Raw genomic sequence first — 22,581 nt, 5'->3', positions numbered from 1 at the left:
GACAGAAAAAGAATATTATTCACAAGGGAAACAGCTGATGGAGTCCCAGATGAAATACATAATTAGAACACCCATAACATATACAGTCTGCTGCTCTTTCACCGTTTATCTGCTTCCAGTTGGTTAGTAAAGTTACTTTCATTTTTTAAATGTGTTTTCTATATTGTAGCAGTCAGTTTATTCTTTCCCCTTTCAGACTGGTTTTAGTACACTTTAACTGTGACAGTAGTAGGACTTATCACACAACATGAGAAAGAATTATATCAATCAAACAGTCCTAATACTCAAACAACTAGTCACAGAACAGTGACCAGGTTTGCAACGCAGGATCAAAAATCATGAAAAAATCCCAAGTTTTTATAGCAATGTATGTTTTAATTCTATCATGAAAAAAACTCAAAGTTTTAGACAAGAATTTATTTTGTTAATCCTGTCAATAACTTGTCCTGTAATTTCCATTACAAGAAGTCTTATATAAATGATTCCAAAATTATTGAGAAATAATGTCTGATGATTGGAATTATGTATTTTTTTGGCAGTTTCAGAGAGTAGATTTTTCACTTAATCATTTAAAGTATAATTAATCAAAAGGCTTTGTTTGTCCCCTTACTGAATATAACAAATGAGTATCCTCTTGCAGAGGAAATCAAGAGAAGCAATTCTTGGCATTGACAATTTGGAAACAATGGAACTGTGCAAAACGTGTCCATTCTACAAAGCTCTCCCTGTGTATGGGTAGTAGACAGCCCCTGTGCAGAAAGTCCCACGATGATAAGTTCAGTTTTAAAGGGTGTCTAAAACCATGCTGATGCTTCACTCCCTTTGTAATTTGCAATAACTGCCAAGATTTTCTTTTGCAGTTTGTCTTCAGTCCTTCAATAATGGGCTAGGTGAAATGGCAAACCTTTTTCTTTTTTCTTTTTCAACTTTCCTTCCCCAGGGCAGCACATGACGCTTCATTTTCACTGCACTGCAAATGTCACATACATCTGTTTCTTTGTGTAGCAAATCTCATGATTTACATAAGTAAATAGCTTTCAGCATTCTTGAATCCATAACAATATATAAATGTGTCGGAAGCTGGTGAACTAAAAATTATATTTGACTGCCCTGTTGTGAATACAGATTTAAAGGACTGAAAAATATTATTAATGATTTCAGTGTAATGTCTTCATACTGAGATGATTAGGATGATAGGTTGACCTGGTGTATTTAAGGATTTGGTCCCTTATTTTTTAGTATGTGCTTCTCTCTAAGTTTGATATAGGAAGACTAGAACAGAGATGTAATTTGCATATTGAATTTACCTAGCAGGTAGTTCAAAGGTTTTCAGCAGAAAACTTGAATATTTACAGAGGCAAGACACGGTGAAGACTATTGCTTAGAGCAAAACATCAGTAGCAGTAGAGTTTTAGAAAATGTATATATATTTTTCCCTCCCCATTTCTTAAATTTGGTTCTACTATCTTCTGTCCAACTGCTACTAAACTGTGTTTTATTTCATTAAGAAAGGTAGCTTGAGATTCTAGCTTGAGTTTCCTGGCCTGATTGTAAATACATATAGAGAAAGTATAATAAAAATTAGTTTCAGAGTTCTAAGTGCTGGTCAGATCCTGGTAGTTTATCCTGATGATTACCCTGTCATTGCCTAGTGTGATTTCCAAGGTCTGACCTCAGCAATTGTGCTACAGTAGTGTAGGTTATGCAGGAGCTAAGCATGATGAGTGAGGGTACAAGTGTGCATGTACAGGTTATTTGACTGGTTTTGCAGCTTGAGATTTTCTGTATACTCTTTTGATTCTCTGGTTGGGGCAGAAAGAGGAGGATCAGCAAACTTCTATTGCTACTGCTTTCTGTGTCCCTAAGAAAACTGAAAAAACATGTGCTAAAATAGTGGTGACCCAAAGTATCCCATGGGGAGAAAACTGCTGTGAGATATCACAGACTCCTCCAATGGTTTATCTTACTGAAAACCTGTTGTGATTGTCTATAGATATTCATATTTGCACGTGGAAAAAAGAACCTTAAAACCATACACCTAAAGATACAATATAGCTTCTGGTAGTGCTTTCCATTGTGGCAAATATCAACTGTTATCCAATCTTAGCATTTGTCTGGTTGCCTTCTGCATTTGCAACATCTGTCTGTCAGTTTTTTGTCTGTACTTTAGAAGGTTAGTTTAAGAGATGATGGCTTTAATTGTGCTTAGAAGACACCTGTCACATATGGGACAGTACTAGGTATAACATGTAATGATGACAATCAGCCCCAAGAACTTGAAATGATGTGATAGTAAATGGGAAACCTGGAGATTCCCAGTTCCCCTAAAATCTGTCAGTTATCTTTAATCTTTAAGTAGAAGAGCTGAACTGTAAGAGCAGCTTCATGGGAAAGCTACTGAATGGAAAGGAATGCCTGGCTATTGACATGGATAGATGTCTAATATCCAAATTACGTCAAGGGTATGGAAAAAAAATCTGTTTATAAGTCTGTTTTAGCAAGAGTCTCTTATTTAGACTCATGGTATTTTATCAGTGCCATATATACTAAAACACATGCAAATGTAACCTGTATTATTATTTTGCTGGTAATTATTTTCAGTTACTTTTTAATTATATATAGCCCTTTAGTTAAGTAGTTTGTAAAAATAAAGATCTTTGAAAAAAATAGAAAGATATCAGACAGCATAAATACATTGCTCTGCAAGTTCAGCCTTCTAAGTATGTGCAAACCATTGGATGAAAAGCAGTAGGTTTCACAGGTCAACTGTGCTAACTAATCACTGCCTCAACAAAAGAGATTGACTTGGTTGCTAGCTGACTGCAGTAAGAATAGTAAATCACTTCTTAGACTTATATTTATTCAGTTCACAACTTGATCACTACTGTTTCACCTTTCCTCTGAAAACCAGTAATGCTCTTCGCTTTGTCCAGGAAATAGAAATTGCTCATGGAATCTCTGAACTATTTGTTTTAAGTGAATAAGCAATAGACCTTATGCCCACTGGTTCCTGAAATGAAGCACTGTCATAGCAAAGTGGTTGCAATGAATATTTATATTGGAGTGCTGAGGAGGGGGAAATTTTTGTTGTTTTTTTTTGTTGTTGGGTTGGGTTTTTTTTAAACAGCCTCTAACAGATGATTGTGCTCCTTTGTACATTACAGTTTCTGTACTTTATCTGTGAAGACTGCCATAACATAACTTTGCAGGTAGAACTGCAGCCAGTCGTCTTGTGAAAGATGAGCCTCCTGGGATACTGATTGCATTACTGTGCTAAACAAAGTTCCTGTAACAAAAATAGTTTTGCCAAATCTCCATAGAAAAGGGTAACATTCACTCAAATTCATTTTCAAAGGGAATCTCCTGAAATGGAGGAAGTACTTAAATATGCCTTTGAAATACCTAAGTATGCAGATGTAAGATGGAAAATAAGTGTTTGTTGACATACCATTTTGCTTTCAAAACGTAGAGTTTTAGTTTTTATTAAGAAAGAAAGTGAGGCCCTAAATACTTATTGACACCAACATGTCTCTGACAAAAATAGAAGTCTTTCTGTCTGAAGCCAGATTTGGAAAGACAAATTTAGAGGAAAAAATGAGCCTATGGCAAATAACTGCCATACTGGGGCCATGGGACGCTTTCTGCAGGAGGGACATAGAGGTGCAGGCTATGGAGAAACTACCCTTCTCAGTTCACTTTACCGGTTCTGGCTTATGTTCTACAAAAACCAAAGACTGTGTCAAAGATGAGCTAAAATTAGGTCTGTACACCAGGTTTTTGTAGCTGCTAGTGCATCCTTTTGTAGCCAATCGCTAGATGTAAATAAGCTTAAAGGCTTTCCTTTGATTGTGGGTGGTTTTTCTCAAGTGCATAACCTAATAACTTGTGAGTTGTAATTTGAATGTGATTATTATCATCTAGTTATGTGATCTGACTGTCTTGTAAAGGGGAAGAGACGACTTTAATTCAGAAGTGTTCCAACATAAAAATGGGGTTTGAAAGCTGCTGAATCCTTGCCCACATAAATATTTCAGATTGTGTTAACAGAATACTGCTATTAAACAATGAAATTAAAGGTTTTTGATAGTTTTGTAAAGCAGTGGCAAGAAAAATGAAAGTACAGAAAACACACTGTTAATTTGAGCCAGAGTTTTACTGTGAGGGTGAGGGAGCCCTGGCACAGGCTGCCAGGGAGGTTGTTTAGTTCCCTTCTCTGGAGGTATTCAAAACCCATCTGAAAACATTCCTGTGTGACCTGGATCTAGGTGGACCTATTTTAGCAGGGGAGTTGGACTAGATGGTCTCTAACCCCTTCCAACCCCTACCATTCTGTGATTCTATGATTTTCAAAACTGTGTCCAACTGTGTCGTTTAAATGAGTATGTTCTAGATATGCAATTAGGTTGGTTGTGGTGCAGCTAATGAAATACAAGCATTGGTTTTCACATATATCCTCCTGAGCGTTCAAACTTTAATATATTATTGTGCTTAAGGCAGGATCTTGAAATATGAGGAGAGGGGGAGTTGTTATTGCCTGTTAGTCTCAAACGTATGAAGGCATAATATTGCTATAAAATGCTGAGGGTATTTTGATACAGAGGTGATAAAAGAAAAGTTGTTCAATTAGTTATTATTTTAAATGATAAATTATAGCATGTCACTCCTCCAAAATAAGCAAGTAATAGCCATTCATAAAAGTGTCATGTGCCATTATTACTGGGTTTTTCATGCTTTTTGAAATCAGTATATTCTTCACAGTTAGCTCTCTCAAATCTTTTTTTGGCCATATAGAGACCCACCTCTTCAAAGCTAGGGAAACTGCTTCTGATGTCACAAAACAATTTTTTAAGGACTTTTTCTTTGTAATGAGATTTCTTTGCATTGGTATTTTAGCATACTTCTAGAATCCTGTCTGATTGGCTTATGAGTCACATGAAAATCATGTATTTGGTGGTTGTAAGGTCTAAAGTTTGCATCCTTTGGGAATGATGAGGTGGCAACTAAATAAGATCCATTATTTTAGATAAGGCTAATTTGTGGAGCACCAGGGACAGTTATATTGTGGAAGAAGTGACTGATAGTTAAATGGAAGAGAATAGAACTACAAATAGGTTGAGCTGTACCTGGCCTGGGGTAATAACTGCTTCATGCTGACAGAGAGAGCATAGCAGATAACATGAGCATTTTGCTACATGCATCTGTAGTAGATGAACCAAATACTGACAATAATTTTATGTGGCAATGAATAAATATCCAATTATTTATTTATGTATGTCTTTATAGATATATCTAGAGAGATAGATATGCTTCTATTTAAATAGTTTTTAAGAATAATGTGGGGCACAAGTGTATAGGATGTTTACAGGATTATAATAATGGATATTTAGACTGTGATTCCTACGGTTTCTCAGGGATCATGAATAACTCTAGCCTAATAAAAGCATGCCAGAGGAAAGAAAAGCATCCTTGGAGGACAGAGGCAGACCTACACATTCTTCTGTTCTGCAGTCCTGTGCTCCTCTCCTGGTGTAGCAAGGTGTAGAGGTGCTGAGGCAAAGAGCTGCAGGGAAGTCCAGATGTTCTTGTTTAAAGTCCATCTCTGAAAACCACATCTTTTTCCCTAGAGAGGTGATAACCATTGCCAATAAAAAGCTTTGTCTAAAGGGAAATGGAGGAATTACTACTCCCTGGGTGAGAAGAAAAAGTAATCTATAAAATGTTTCCATAGTAGTGATTTTCTCTTGCTCTTCCAGGCCTCCAGAATATTCCATCTTAGTAATATCTATTATCTGCTTCTACTTCTTCATTTCTTCAACTAATGTGCATTGAAAATGTTCACTTATCCACCTGGGCTCAGTGGAGCTTTATACACTCTGTGTATTCCTGTTAAAGGTTGAACTTATTTTTACATTACGTTGGGTTTTCAATTAACCTTGCTTCCTTGTATTTCACAGCACTGAGCAGTTCAGTTGTTAAACAGAACTCACGTCTCCTCACACCTCCTCTCCTCCCTCCATAAAACTTTAAAATGCAGTTTTTCCATGCGGTATGAAACCTTGTGATACTTGAGTTACATAACCAATTCAGTGTTGGATTTACATTTTTTCTAGGAAATAGCATCAGTGGTAATTTTCCAGTGTTTTACTCTACTGTTAGGTGCACTACCAGCTGTTGCTACACTGGGCTGCATCCCATCTTAGTAAAGCATGGACATCAGTTTTTATTCAAGGTGGATAGGGAGATGCATCTTTTTAATATATGTGAATACATCTAAAGTAATAAATATTATTATGGAAAATTTTGTTACATTCAATGTGTTTACATGGAAATGGATGAAGAATAAATTCAAAGAGGACAAAAATGGTGAGAAATACCATTCTTAAATATTATATTTGATGGTACTGAATTTATTCTATTGTGCCACACAAATATTTTACATGGGCAAATCTATGTGTAAATTAATGGGTATTTTCTGGTAATCTGTTCAGATAAGTTGACTACAATACAACATAAAATTAAGTATTGAATTCAAAGCAAATTTTAGGACATTATCAGTTCAGTGATTTGTTACACTTTCTCATCTCTCAATTTCTGAGAGAGTTTGTCAATGTTTGGTCAAGATACTGTTTCTCTTGCCTTTTTCTTTGTTGTGCTTGATACCATGTATGTGACACACTACTTAAAAAGCAGAAGTCATGGGAGTCATCACAGACCTTTGTAATTTGCAATACAAATTTCATCTTTAGTCAGTCATCAGTTCTGTCATCTCAACTGGTTGTTTCCCTCTCAATGCACCTTTGGACATCACTTGACAATATCTTTCGTAAAGCTTTTTGAACTTTTCTTATTCTCACTCTTTTAGTCTCAGTTCCTGACAGTGAAAATAATGTAAAATTTCATCTGAATCATTAAAAAGAAAAATATCCTCATTAAAAAAAAAAAAATCTCAGTATCTCACAGTAGTTTACTTTCAGAAAGCTTTCTGGACCATAAGTGCTCATATTATCTCCAAGCTCTTCTTGCTTCCCAGAACTATAAATTTGCCTTGTATAACTCATTACATTAGCTTTTTCAGACATTGCACCAGCCATTTGTCTGCCAATTCTTTGAGGGGCTTGCTGCTGCCTCTGTTCAAAACTGTATGTGCTGAAAATCATTCTGTGTTGCTAGAAATATGATAGGATTGGTAGTATGCATCTTTCTATCTCTAGAATGGACTTAGAATCATAGAATCATAGAATGGTAGGAGTTGGAAGGGACTTTTAGAGATTATCTAGTACAACCCCCTAGCACAACCTTCTGGGGAATCAGCCAGTCCTTCCAGTTTGGTATCATCAGTGAACTTTCTGAGGGTACAGTCTGTCCCCTCATCCAGGTCATTGATGAAGATGTTGAATCAGACTGGCCCCAGAACCGATCCCTGAGGAACTCGACTGGCCATGGGCCTCCCAACTCAGTTCTATGCCATTGATCACCACTCTCTGGGCTCTGTCATTCAGCCAGCTCTCAATCCACCTCACTGTCCACTCATCCAAGCCACACTGCTTGAGGTTTCTGATGAGGATGTTATGGGAGACAGTGTCAAAAGCCTTGCTGAAGTCAAGGTAGATGACATCCGCTGCTCTCCCATCACCTAGCCAGCTTGATCATGAAGAAGATGAAGAAAACACAAATTATCAAATGTTCATGTCCTCACACTGAAACATGCCCCATGAATATGAAATATTTCATGTGTTTTTCCTCAAAATACAAAAGTAGAAGAAAACAGTACAAAATTTCTAAGGTAAAAAGCCTGGTGGGACAAGTATGCCTGTATCTTTTAGCCGGTTCAGGTGGTGTGTCTGAACATGAGCCAGGTTCAGAGACCTTTTGTGGATCTGCAATCATTTTTGAAGGACCATGGTAAATTAAACTCATCCACGTGTCAAGTTCTATTCATCTGTGACAGATGCTGGGAGAGTTTTAAGTAAAAATCCACTTATGACTTGGTCTGGCAAGAGCAGAAGACTCACAGCAACTTCTCTATTGTCCCTCTTCCCTTGGTCTCCTTGCACAAAAGTAAGCCATGTTCCTGAATTGATTGAGTTCAGCATCTGCCTTCTCTCTGAATCTCTCAAAGCCTTCAAGACCACTGTTCTTACAGATGTTTTCTCTTCTTGCTCTGTGCAACAAGACATTTCTAGTAAAAATCCTGTGACCAAGCTGACTTTCTTCATGGCACAGTCATTCTTTTTTCCTCTCTCAATTCAGCCTGGTGCCTGGCTACTATAATTGAAATCTTCACCCACAGTCCTAATCTTCTCTTCACCACCTTTGACTCATTCCTCAAAGCCTCTTCTCCCACCATAATTCCCTTTTCTGAGAAAGATTCTAACAGTTTTCCCCCAAGTGAAAACTGATAAATATATGATCTACATCTTCATAAATCCTCCTTTCACTCATTACTCTGTTCCTCAAACAGCCCTCTGGCCTGTCACAAGAGATGATTAAAGTTTTCCAATGGCCAGCCTCTGCTCATCCACTTATACAGTAGCTGCATCTCATCCCTTTTTTCCTCCAACCTGTCACTCTCTCCTTCCTCTCTTCTTGTACAATTTAAGCTTGCCTTAGTCTTTCCCTTCTTCAAAATGTCACAGTGTTTATCTCACCTGTCGTAATAAGCTCTCATCCTTGAATGCATGAAGCATACTACAGTCACTGCCATCTGATTCCCACTCCTTGTAGCCAACAGAAACTGCTCAAACCAGTCTGTAATAACTTTCTGCAGTCCAATCAGAGAATCAGTACCATACATTTAACTATATGAGTCTATCAGATGTTTCAATATATATTTAACTTTGATAGTCTTCCTGTTATCCTTTTCCCTTTTTTTCCTTCCATGACTTTACCCCTCCTCTATGTGTTTTTTAGTGAATCTATCTTATCAAACCTCCAGTTTCAGGAGTTTACAGGAAAGCTGGGTTTTTGTTTCCTTCATAGTTTATCTATGAGATGTCTAACATGAAAATGTGAATCCAGCTACCATGTTAATTGGATTGATTAGGAGCTATGGGGACCTCTGTACTACAACCCTGCCTCTTCCTAACCAAACTGAAATCTAAGTCTGTTTCTGTGCAAATATTGAAGTGATACCTCAAACCAATATTGCTAAACCACTGATCCTTACTCTTTCCTCAGAAGCCCTCTCAGTTAATCTTTCTCATGATGTCTGTTAACAACCTATCACCTCATCTGTCACCCAAAGTCACTACCTGAGCATTGTCTTCAACCAAGATTTCTCATTGCCCCCTCAAATCCAGCTGGTGTATAACGTCTGACACATGGTCTTCCCTGGCCATCTGTATTGACTATTAGATTTCTTGTGCTGTGAATTTGTTTTCTCAAATTACAACAAACATAACCCAGCTCAAATAATTCTGTTAGAAAACTTGTTTTCCTAGTTTCTCCTTTTGGTCATATTGCTTTCTGACCAGTGCACTCAGGTGATACGTGGCTCTCCCTTTTCACTTTTAGGCAGCTTATTTGTGCTTTATCCTTCTTGTGTCATCTCCTAGTTAGTATGAAAACAGGGAGTTTAACCTCATGTTGTATCCCAATATCCATTTCCTCAGCTCTCATTTTTAAGCCAGCACTTTCATGCTTTCTCCCATCTAAACTCTTGAGAGACTTCTGCAAAACTGGTTCTACAAATCTCTCCTCAAAGTGTATCTTTGCCAGGCTGCCTGCTAAAAAATACAGCTTCTCATAATGGCTTTCTTCTTTTATTTCCTCATACTTTGTATTGACCTATTGACTTTTGTTCTCAGTCCACTGTTTAAATTCTTATATTTTTTCCACTGTGCATTCAGATAGGGCTAATATTATGAAGTCCTGGTCCACGAGTAGAACTCAGAGGTGCTATGGTAAACAGAACTGAAGGGAATATTTAAAGACTAGTTGAAGTCATGGCTGTATCCCTGCAGAATGGCCCTGGCACACTATTCTAACAGTTAATATTTTTGGCAAAAACACAGATATGGAAACTATGTCCATGGCTAGATGTGCACATAGAGAGCTGCCAAAACAGAGTAGTGTACACTATGAGCTGTGCTGTTCTCCACAATAATGTAAGCAGAGATACTAGTCCTTACCTTGGAAAAAGTGAAACACTGAATAAACTCTGTGATCAGCAGCTTTGATTCTGGGGTGATTTAAAGTATTGCGAACTAATGCTTACCCATCTAATTCATTCCCTCCAGCACCTTTTTGTTGTAATCTCCCTCCAGAGATATTAAAAATACAGAAACCTTGGCCAGGTTGTTGTTGATCTAATTTATAAAACGTTTTCTGGATATTAAAAGCTAGGGCAATGCACTAGTAGTTTTTAAATTGTGTTAAATATACTGTAAACTCCCAGAAAGAACCTTTCATTGAAGACTATTGTATGAAGATTTCAAGATTAAAGTGTCTAGATTAAAGATTAATGTGAAGTGCACTGGGAAATTGTTTGATGTATAAGGAGCTATATAGTATATTAATCGTACAGTTTCAAAACTGCCTGAGGGAATTACACACCCAGTCCTATTACGTGTTTTTCAAAATCTCACTCTAAGGTATCTGTTGTTGTATAGTGAAAAGGGTAACATTTTAGTTGGGAGCGTGAATAAAAGAACAAAGGAGAGATGTGGAGATCCTCTGTATTCATCTAGAGCTTCATGTTGTCTCGAAGTTTTTTTCCCCGGTTTGATTTGCTCTGTATTGTATAGAGACACTGTGGATATGAGTGCTATGAGTTGATAAAACTGGTCTGGCTCAAGAGTGCTGCTCCACCTGCCTATGGATTGCTTGTCATCAATTCTGTTTCTTCTCTGCTTTCACTTCAAGATAGTTTCCCTGTTCTCCTAAACAGAAGGAATTCAAACAATTTTTAAACTAACCATGTAAAAATGAAACAAATGCATACATGAGCATATTTGTATTTACAGCTTAACATGCATTAATAACAAAAATAATTGTAAGTTATACATGTATCATAACTCCTTTTGCTGGAGTTTTTCTGTCATGGTTTTAGTACAGAAATTTCAATACTTTAATGAAAGAAACATTTCACATATGGTAGAAATTACAAGTTCGATTGTTCGTGAAGTGCTGCAATACAAATAAGCTGTTAAATGCCAACTCTCAATGTTATTTTTCAGATGTTAAGAGAGATAATCCTGTACTGAAACTATTAGGAGGCAAATTTATTTGAACTTCAAACCCTCTTTGATCTGAAATGAAAATGAACTGTGTATGAGTGCAGGCTTCGTTAATTTGGGGTTGGCCAACTGCATGCATTTTTGTTTGTTTTTTCCGTGCGGCATCTTTCCAGTGCAGTGTATTAAAACTAATAATGCAACACACTGTTATTTTTCCTGGTAAAATCTGTTGCATTGCTTTCATAAAAGGACAGTTTTTCTATAGAAAATACTCTGTAGGAATCAATATTCAGTTTCAGAGTCACTGGAAAAGTCAACTTGCTGGTGTGTTGCATTCGGGTCTATTTTAGTGGTCTTATCATTAAACCTGCAGAAGACATTTATGAAGTAAGACTTCTATGAGTAATGGGAAAGTGTGATTAAAAATAATCATCTGTCTGATGAATATTTTCCTCTGACTTTTGGCAGGATCACTCATCTGAATTTGTGCCAGACACTACAGCAACACTGATGCCAGCAATTTAAGGATCTTCACATTCGGTCTCAGTGGTAAGTTCTAAAGATGCCATAGTAAACCATGTTAGAATGCTACTGTTTTCTGTTATAGTTCACTGAAACTGAATCTGTGTGAAAAGTGAAGTATTTCCACTTGACCAAGGCAAGGATAGAGACAAACAAGAATGTATATTGATCTGCAAGAGATTGAGCTCAGGACAGGAGTTCTGAACAATTTTCATCAGACTAGAATCAGAAAGGCCATTTTTATTGTCCTCTTTACTAATGTAACTGCTCTTGGAAGGTATAACCATTTACAGAAGAATGGTGGGCAGGCTCCAAAGAGAAAGTAAAACACACAAAAAGGAAATTCCTCTTGCTGAAAACGAAGCCATAAGTTGTAAAATTACAAATTATTTTCCCCTCTAATGCTAACTTTGTTGTAACTAGATTGCTCAAACTTTGGATCAGATTCTGAAATACGGCTGTGGAAACCTTGTGAAGGGATGCAATCTATCTGCATCTTGAAGCCCAAAATTTCTGCTGCAGAGATAAATTCTCAGCATGTGGTAAAGGAGAAAAGGAAGAGGGAACAGCTGAGTCCCACCATACTTTTGCATCGATTTGGCATACATTTTCTAGCAAACTTCAGTTTGGGAGTGTGAGTAGTTCTTTAACAGGAAATCATGTTGGTATGTAAGTCTGCAGCCTTTTGGGCAAGGGAGATCTAATTTTTAGATTATAATATTATCTGTGATTAAATTTTGGTCAAAATTATTCTCACCATTTTGCCACATACCACATTAAGTATTTGGGTGTTTGGAGAAGTAGGAGCCCAGATTGAAGCATAGCACTACATGCTATACTCATCAACTTAGCATCTACTAATGGCCTCTGTTAGAGGAAGTATGTAGATAGCCCTTTTATTTCACCCTGTCCAGTCATGCTCATGCTCATTTTAGATCACTATGACACAGATGTGAAGTACCACCATTTCCAAGTCCTGCTGGTTTTTTTTAATTAGATTACACTCAGAACTCTTCTGACATGGATACAAAAACCTGTATTCAGCATTCCTCTAGTAATTTATTGTCATTAACCAAGCAGTTCAATAAAATACCTGCTTCAGTTTAAAGATGTATTCAATGAAAATAGCATCCCTGTCCAATCATACTCTTTTCATGTAAAAAAGGGGCATAATAATGCATTATCATGAATTGTCAAGACAGATTACTTTTCATTATCGCTGGATAACTTTTAAAATGTTGGAATGTGTTCCTAATAAAGGGCAATATCTCCTTCAGAGCATACTGTACTAGTAATGCTTTTTATGAGAAATAAAACATACTCATATCACATTACTTGATCACATAACCAAAGTGCAGAACAGCAAATTATCAAGTCCATTTTGTCAGGAAATAATGTGATTGCAATAACAGTATTCTAAACTTGTTGTTTGACACTAATAAGTTATGTGTACACTGTAAGTTGGAGAGCTGAAAGTCAATGCTGTTCTGACAGAGTTCACAGAAGCTAGAAGTGACTGGTACTGAACTACTAGATCTTTTTCCTCTGGAAACAGAGGACACTAATGACCTGGTAAAGGCAAGTAGGAACACCTCATTTGTTGAGTCTTAACTAAGGCAAACGAAAATCCATTCTAAGTCATCCAAGGCCCAGTTCAGTGACGAAACTCCCATTTGCTTCAGCAGGAGTAACTCAGATAACAAACAAACACTAAGAAGTACAACTTGATTTAGATAAAGTTCTTGAGGTTTTAGGATTAAAATTTTATCAACTATACATAGAGAGAGAGAATGTTCCGTGTTCATGTTACTGGTAAATATGTAGCATATGCCTCTGAAGGATTAATGACCTTCAGGGCACACAGATGACCAGTTAGCTTTTTGTACTGCTATGGAGATAAAAAAGCAGTTTAATATTCTGTACAAATAATAAGAAAGAGTGTGGATATGCAGATGTATGATAAAATGAGGAAAAAGTATTCTTTCTTGCTGCATTTCTTTATTTGACCATTCCTTCACACTTCATTTCTGCCTTTATATGTTTTCTGTGTTCATACTTTATTATATTTTCTTGAGGCAAGAAAGGTTTTCAATGCGAAGTTGATGAATGTCCATGTTAAATTGGATCCCCTTTTTTAATTAAGTTCATCCAAATTTAATTTTGCAATTTTACCTCAGTAAACTCCTCTTACTCCAGATGTTGAATGTGCTTTTCCTATTCCTACTCTCACATAATTGTATCTGTAAAAGATTTATGACTTAAAGAGGCATTTCTGAACACTTTTGAGTGTTTTCAGCATATGTTTTATGGATGGCTAGTAACATGACCAATTAGCATCCAAAAATACTGTTCTGCACCCAGGCTTTCTTTTAATAGAATGTTACTTTTAGTAGCTTGAACTTTAGGCAAATTATCAGTTTAAAGGAAACGTTAAAGTATTTCCTATGACACAGGGATACTGTATTATACAGAAATTTTAAGAGAGAAGTCTTCAGAAGCTACAGGATGCCCTAACAACAACAACAACAAAAGATAAGAATTGCTTACTTTAATTAAAGAAAAGCTTTTGGGGTTTTTGGCTCCTTCCTTTCAATAGAGCTGTGGTGGTGAATTGTTTGATGGTCTCAGCATGTTGCTTGAACTTTGTAAATATGGGAAATATATAAAGTGCTTATTGGTCTTATGGATTTCAAAATGATTTTATTAATGTTTCTAACATGAGTAATGACTTTGCAGTTGAACTATCACCACATACTTTTCCTATTCTGTCATGACTTCTGGATCAGTGTGAATGGATCTTATTTTAAGAATTACCCGGAATTCACTCCTTAAATCTGGACATATCTCATAACATTGCATGTGACACATATGAGACATTGTATCATGAAGGATCTGGTTCTCATCAAAGAAACAGATATCCCAATTAAACTGTCAGATAATATTAAAAAAGAGAATAGTCCAGTTGTAAGCAAAAAAATGACTATATTCTTTTATTTAGTTCAAAACAAAAGCACTTTCCTTGAGACTTTTTGCCTATGTAAGCATTTTTGATATATTAATTTGAAATATTTATCCATGCAGTAAACAAATCCAGTTTTGAACATTTGTGTCAATTCAAGGTTCATAGGATGTAAACTGCTCTAGGCAGGATTGGCAATCTGTCACTCCAGGTTTATTTGGAGGTTTCTTCAGAGTAAGTAAAATTATCCATACCAAACATCAATGCTACTAATATAAATCAACTTCTCTGTATTCTTCTTTTATATTCCTACAAGTCTCCATAATATAGCTTGTCATTTACTAAAAAAATGAGAAAAGCTGTTGTTATTCCCGTGGTCCATGTGCTAGGAAAGGGAAGGAGTAAGTGACACAGTGGGTCCTGTTTGCGCAAGAGATATCGGTGTCAATGCAGACTGTAGAGCAGTGTCTTTAATGACTTTCTGAAGTGAGTGGAGGAAGTCAGTCATGTGAACTTCTTCCTCTCAGCAAAACTAAGAAGATGGGCTGGATGATCAGGTAGTGAGGTATATTTTTAACTGGTTGAATGAAAGAAGACAGAGAGTTGAGATCAATGGGGCAGGTTCTAGTTGGACACCTGTGTCTAGCAGAGACCTTCAGAGGTCAGTGCTGGGATCAGTACTATTTAATGTATTCATTAATGATCTTGATGAGGGAACAGAGGGCACTGCCAGCAAATTTGCTGGTGATACTAAACTGGGGGTAGTGGCTGTGCTGCCATCCAATGAGACCTGGATAGGCTAGGGGGTTGGGCAGAGTGAAATCTAATGAAATTCAACAAGGGTAAGCGTAGAGTCTTGCATCTGGGAAAGAAGAACCCCATGTACTAGTACAGGTTGGGGAATGAACTCTTAGAGAGTAGTGTAGGGGAAAGGGACCTGGGGGTCCTGGTGGAGAGCAGGATGAGCATGAGCCAGCAATGTGCCCTAATGGCCAAGAAGGCCAGTGGCATCCTGGGGTGTATTAGAAGGGCTGTGGGCAGTAGGTCAAGAGAGGTTCTCCTCCCCCTCTACTCTGCCTTCGTGAGACTACATCTGGAATAGTGTGCCCAGTTCTGGGCCACTCGGATCAAGAAGGACAGGGAGCTGCTGGAGAGTTGAGGACAGGGCCACAAAGATGATGACATGGAGCATCTCTCTTATGATGAAAGGCTGAGGGAGCTGGGACTCTAGCTTGGAGGAGATTGAGGGGTGATCTCACTAATGTTTACAAATCCATAAAGAGTGGGTGTCAGGAGGATGGAGTCAGACACTTCTCAATGATGGCCAATGACAGGACAAGGGGCAATGGGTATAAGCTGGTACAGAAGAGGTTCCAGAGAAATACAAGGAAAAAATTCTTCACTATGAGGGTGATGGAGCACTGAAACAGGCTGCCCAAATGGACCATGGAGTCTCCTTCTCTGGAGATGAGTTCCTGTGTGACCTACTCTAGCTGATCCTGCTCTGGCAGGGGGAGTTGGACTGGATGATCTGTCGAGGTCCTTTCCAACCCAAAGATTCTGTGATTCTGATTCAGTCAAAGCAATACCATAAGCTCTGGAAATCTGACTCTTCTTTCATTCTCAGATTGTGTCTTTCTAGTGAAAGATAACTTTCTAGTGAAAGTCTCACTTCTGTGAGACTTAGACTTGGACATCTTTCTCAGAACACATGAGGGTGTTTTGTGTTTTATTCTAGTTTGTTTCCTAAAAGGACTTTTCTCCATTCATCAACAGAGGGTGCAATTTCACATTAGTTTCATTTCCCCCAGAATTCTTGGTAGTGCTGGGTTAAAGTAACTGCAATAAACAATGCAAAACAACTATGCACTTATGAAACTTTTAGCAGAGACTCAAGTAACTCATTTAATTTCTAGCAAAAGAAAGAAATATAACAGTTCTTCATTGGGTGAAATGTGTGAGCTTTAAAGGCTTCATGTGGGAGGCTGGATGGGACCCAAAGAAGGAGCCACTTCAAAATTACAAAATAACATGGTTTCTGTTATTGTTAAATTGTCAAAATTTGCTATGTATTTGCTAGGATGGTAACCATACAGGGTGTTTTCAAAGACACTAACTAGAGGAGGGTAGGTTAAACATCCAAAGTCTTAAGAATGCCTAATGACTGCCTGCCAATACAGCTGAATCCTAATGGGTAATAGGGGAATGCCTACCATGTAAATATAAAGGGGGTTATTTAGAATACCCAGTGAGCTATGAATTATTATGTAGGTTGTCACAAAAAAAAAAAGGAGAATTATTTGTGAAGAGGAAAGAACATGTACTGATTTCTGAATAGCTTTGTGACACTTTTTTGAGATAGATAGGGAAGCTTATATACTCTCTTCAATAATAGATATCTGTTTTGTCAGATTGCAGATGCACCAGCCACCTAGATTACTGTGGAAAAACCCATTAAAGAAACAAAAATGGGTTATTTTTATGCCTGACAAATGTATGAATCAGAAGAAAGTAATGTTTGTCCAATAACTGAATTTGAGATCTGCATTGATACAGCTTCTGCTGAAGTCAATGGGAACGTTTCCACTGGTTTAAATGGGACTTGGGCTAGACCCTTGGGGAGTTACAGAATTAAGAGCTAAGTTGACAGGAGAGGTAGTAGTAAATGCCTTCCAAGCCCAGTTGTATTGTGCATTATTAACACAAAGCAATTGAAATTATAAACTTGGAATTACTTTTTAAAAATTTGTCACTTAATATGCTGAAGCTCAAAATCTGAATCCCAAATGAATAGTCTGAAAAGTCTATACTGTGTACTTCTATAGGATTATATATCTGCAAGCCCAAAAAAATCAATTTAAAAATGGAAACTCCTCTTTCTGTTCCCCTCAGGCACTTCATCACAGACTGAGGCAAAAAAGCTTCAGAGTAGTAGGATCAAAACAGCATGTTGCTTCTCTTACGTTGCACTCATTCAGTCTTTGACTTTTCTGTTCCATTATGTAGTAACAGGAACTTATTCTCATCTTCTTATCTCTTTAAATACAGTTTGTGAGTTTATAAGTATGGAGACAGAAAGAGCATAGAAAATGAAAGTAACGTATCAGCCATGTTAATTTTTCACAGCTAGTTCCTTTAAGGAGATCTAGCTGGAAATATTGTCTTGTTTCTCAAAATTGCAAATAGTTTTTTTCCAAATTAAAGCTTTTTAAAAAAAAAAATCCTGCTCTCAGCAGAAAAAAAAAATTTTATACAAAGACTGAATAAAAGAGGGAGATTATGACCACAGGTCTGCCAAGACCACTGGAAAGAGTATTTTTCAAGGGGTTGGTCTTATTTTTCAGCTTTAAAAGTTTGAGACTTTAATGCTCAAAATGAACAGCTGAAATTAACAAGGAAAAGTAAACATTTCTTTCATCTATATTCGGAGGAGGAGTAGAATCCTTTAAATCTCTCAGTAATTGTTGGTAAGGACTTTCTCTCCTGAGGTGACTGATTCTAAATTAAATGATTTGTTTTTCAATATGAATAAGATTTTCTTATCAGTCAGCTTATATGTAATCAACTTAAATGCAGTTTTAGAAAAAGATGAACCATGTCAGTGTAATTCCCAAGATGAGAAATGAATACCTGGTGAACTTCTTTCTTCCAAGATAAAAAATAATGCATTACTTCAGCTTTTTTTTCCCCAGTGATCCTGTTAAGTAGCTGTTATGGGATGAGTTCTTGTTACAGAGAACATTCTCTACTAAATATATATTAATACCTTCTCTTCTTGTACCTTAATTCCATTAGTATTGAAATATCATCAAATACATTACAAGTTTTACCAACAGAACTGGTTAAGAACACTGAAAGTAAAGATGACAGATTAGGCTAGCCAAAAAGGAAGGTTTTGTTTTGAACAAAAATGATGGTATTCAGTTGTCAAGGATGGACACATCCTTTGAACCATTGCCTTATTTTTGTTAGGTTTCACCTGCCAAATGTGGATGTTAAATGGTCTGAAAGTAAACACAAGCCCCAGAAAGTAGGAAGATATTTATGGTAATAAGACAAAGTGAGTGTAGTACAGAGGATTTGGTATTAAGCTGAGTTGAATTTCCTTCAACTAGACTGTGAAATAGAAACACAGAGTCAATGAGAGATGTTGGAAGGGATCACAGGCAATAGTTTGGATGCTTTTCATGCAAGTGGGTTAGTCCCAGGTGAGTAAGAAATCTGATAGGATACTAAGGTTCTTCATTACTATATGTCACACATGCAGGAAGGATCTCTTCAATTCTTTTTTATCAAAGTACAAGCTAATAACCCACTGGATCTCCATGTTACCAAATGATGGGATGTTACTGTATCTCATAAAAATGAAATAATTCTGCATTCATGAGAATTTATACACAGTACAATAGCTCATTAACTATTTTTTTAACTAAATGTTCACAGTTGAAGTGCAAACAATAAATAGTAATATGAAAAAAAAACCCCAAACCACAAATGGCTGCTGGTCCTCCAATTGCATCTGCTACATGCTAGTGCAGAATTACTAATGAGAACATATTTAGGTATAAATAAATCTTTTATCCTCATTATAACTCCACTGTGTTTCTACAGTGAAGTCATCCACACAGAGTTGCTTACGGGTTGAAAGTCTCAATAGCCTCTTTTATTTATAATAAATATTGCATACTAATGTTAACAATGTCATTGTGTGATGTCTCAATAGAGGATTATGACTTCATGTAATGTTAGCTTGATGTCTCTTCTCTCCTATAATGGAGTCAATTTTCCTTACAGAGGAGATGAAAATAATTTATTCACAAACCTTGTAACAAACATTCCATGTACATACTATGTTAACACCAACATTAAGGTGGCACAATGAAGCTCAAAACCAGGTAGCACAGGGTTAAAGTTGAGTACTTAATCTTCATTTACTGCTGTTGTGTGCACTGAAATTATACTTTAAAGTTAGAAATCTATATTTCCCCCAAAATAGTATTTGAAGTGTGAGTTACTGTATTTTCAGATGTAATTCCACATATAGGTGTGTGGAATATTCCAGCAATGTGCATGACTATAAATAACATAATCATAGAAATGATTTTGTGGCATATAGCTAGTGCAAAGAGAGGATAAAATGTATTTATATTAATGAGCAAAGAGTAAAGCAATCTTCCATCATCTACTAGAGACAAACGGCACGTTGGGGAATAGGGGCCCATCTCAAACAGCACTTATGCACACGCTTAACCTCAATTATGGCATCAGCGGGACTTCAGTGCAGTCTTAAACACCAGGGGGAAAAAAGAACTAATGCATTGGTGTAAAGACTCATATTTATATAATAATGCAAAATATTAAGTAAACTGTAGCACAGTCATTTGTGATGCATGAATATAGATATCTTGTAATATTAACATAATACAACTGGATGCCTAGCTCCTGAATGCCTTCAAAATAATTTATCTGAATGCTCATGAGAGAAGTTGAGGCTAAGATGAAAAGCATAAATCCACCTAACAGCTAAAAAATAATTCACATAACTCCGAAGACATGTTCAGAATACACGATTTTATGACAACTAACTTGCAGAATATTCCAGCTCTTGTGAAAATACCAGCTCTTAGTAGTGCAAGTTTGCAACTTCACATGAAAAATTAAATTAAACAAGAGTTATCCTAAACCAAAACTCAAATAGAAACTGAATCCTTTTTAGTGGAATAGGACACCTCTGGTAGGAAATCGTTTCAGAAACAATGCTATCATCCCAGTTTTTCACATGTGTACAAAAAATGTATGTCACATTGTGTAGGCTGATGCAGGTGTTGAAAATACATGCATACTCCTAATGGAGTAAAGAACATGTGGTACTTGAGAAAGATTTATTTCTTACTTAAACAAAGCCCATGTCTATATTTTCATCAGAGTATCAATTCTGACTGCAGTTTAATCCTGTATGACTTGGCTGGAGACCTGCAATGTGCTAATATTTTTATCTACGTTACAAATATGTTATTCAAGAGCTTTTATTTAATTTAATAATTTTAGTAACTGTTAGCTAGATTGTCCTTTTTTTTCTGCCAGTATAAATGTAGAGATATTTTGCCCAGTCATCTTCACATTTACACCCATGTATGTGTACAGGATTAAGCATTTGCCTTCTAGTCTGTTTTCTAAGTTTAATTGAATATTCGTAGCTTTATTTGCATTAGAGTATGTACTAATTAAGAATAATTTTGAACTACAAAATTAAGTGGATTGTGTTGGAATGAACAAAACAGAGGATGTGTACGTGGCGCCCTCTGACTCAAAGTTCCTGTATGCATAAGGAAATTGGTTAGGAATTACCTGATATTTTTGCCTGTAGTCACTTGAAGGACATAAGCATGGGTTTGCAAAGTGGGTGAAATGAGGGGAGCAATGAACACACATAGTTTCGGCTTGTTGACAAGGTGAATGTCAACAGGTATCATTTCAAGGGAATTGCACAATACTTTTGATGTTTAGGTGGTGTAGATTTGTTTACCTGTGGAATTTGTTACCTCTGTGGTGATAATTCATCTAAAAAAGATCTAGACTTTATTCAATCAACTCCCAAAAGACAGGCCTTTGAGTCTGTCCATTACCTCTGACTCAATTTTGTGTTGCTTTACTTCAGCAGGGACTGTTCACTGGCTTACAGTGAAGCATGTTGCAAATGTCTGCAGGATCAGAGCATTCTAGCACGGCTCAAATGCAGGGAGTGTTAGGCATAACATTGTCTTAAAGTTTTTGCATGATGTAAATAATCAAGCCAGATGTGAGGCTTTAAGTGTTAGCTTTTGAATGACCTTAAGTGTATGTACAAAACAGGAAAACTACAATTTTCATCTCATTTTTGTAATCTAAAAAAATCCTAAATGGATTTTACTATGAACTTTAGAGATAGCTGCTGAAATCACCTAACAGCCCAGCACAAAAGTTGCACATTCTGAGAATTAAAAAGGAATGAAAATACATTTTTGCTGAGATGATATTTTCACATTATGGGCTGCATTTTGAACTGGATTTCTAGTTTTCATAACAAACAAGTGCCGAAATATCCCCGCATGTGAGGAAATTCCCCATTTGTGCAGGTTCACTCTGGTCACCTTGGTGGACAGGAAGGGTCTGGAGTTGTCTCCTACTGTGTCTCGCTTCTGCTGGAGGTCTGTTTAGGTTTGCCCCTCTCCTACACTCCTGGGCTGTGGTATGTGCAGTAGTCATTCTGACAGCAGCATGAGTGCTGAGCTCAGATTGCAGCATGACTGCACAGCTTTGCTGCACTGAAAGCCATGCATTAAGAGAGTCCTTGTAAACAGATAATTAACTTTATGTTTAATTATATGTCCAAAAATTGTCTGAAAATGGTTGTTCCAAAAACTTGAAACTAATTCAAATTTTTAGCTGCTCTCACCACACTCATTAGGAAAATCCTCCAAAAAAAAATCTCTCAAATAAATAAGCTTCCACTTACGTAAATAAAGGAGCCATATTTAGATTGCAGTTCAATATGCAGGAGAAATTTGGCAAATCTTATGTTTTCAAGTCAACTTGGTATGTGTTATGAGAATAATGTCAGTGGAAAGGTTACTTTTAAATTTTTTATCTTTTAAAGTGTAAAGGAGAAGGAAGAAAGTTGGCTTTGATAAGGGGAAAGGCAGTGCTTTAAATAGCTAGAGCAGTGATAAGGCAAGGAGCTTCTAAATAAGTGAGACATGAACGTTTTTTTTTTAAACTCTGAATTAAAATTTGTATTCACCAGAACAGCTTTACATTTTGTGAAATAAGACAGCAATATATTTTATAATTTCAAGTAAGGAACAGTCTTGCCATAATAGAACACGTACTACATCCTTGCAAAGAAGACAGATACCTATCTAAAATGTTTTCACCTTGACCAAA

The 22,581-nt window shown here is 36.7% G+C and overlaps 1 protein-coding gene across 8 annotated transcripts in view; it reads left to right on the top strand.

Annotated features, from left to right (window-relative positions):
• The window catches only part of SEMA6D (semaphorin 6D), a 224,917-nt gene that overhangs the window by 76,577 nt on the left and 125,759 nt on the right, over positions 1–22,581 (top strand). For all 8 annotated transcript variants that reach the window (XM_061999399.1, XM_061999408.1, XM_061999406.1 and 5 more), the window contains exon 2: positions 11,646–11,726. The gene's annotated coding sequence lies outside the window, so the exon portion shown is untranslated. The remainder of the gene's footprint in view (positions 1–11,645; positions 11,727–22,581) is intronic.

This window comes from Colius striatus, chromosome 7, assembly GCF_028858725.1.
Source record: "Colius striatus isolate bColStr4 chromosome 7, bColStr4.1.hap1, whole genome shotgun sequence".
Classification (NCBI taxonomy): domain Eukaryota; kingdom Metazoa; phylum Chordata; class Aves; order Coliiformes; family Coliidae; genus Colius; species Colius striatus.
The sequence above is the reverse complement of the archived record's forward strand: the minus strand, read 5'-3'. Positions and strand labels throughout refer to the sequence as shown.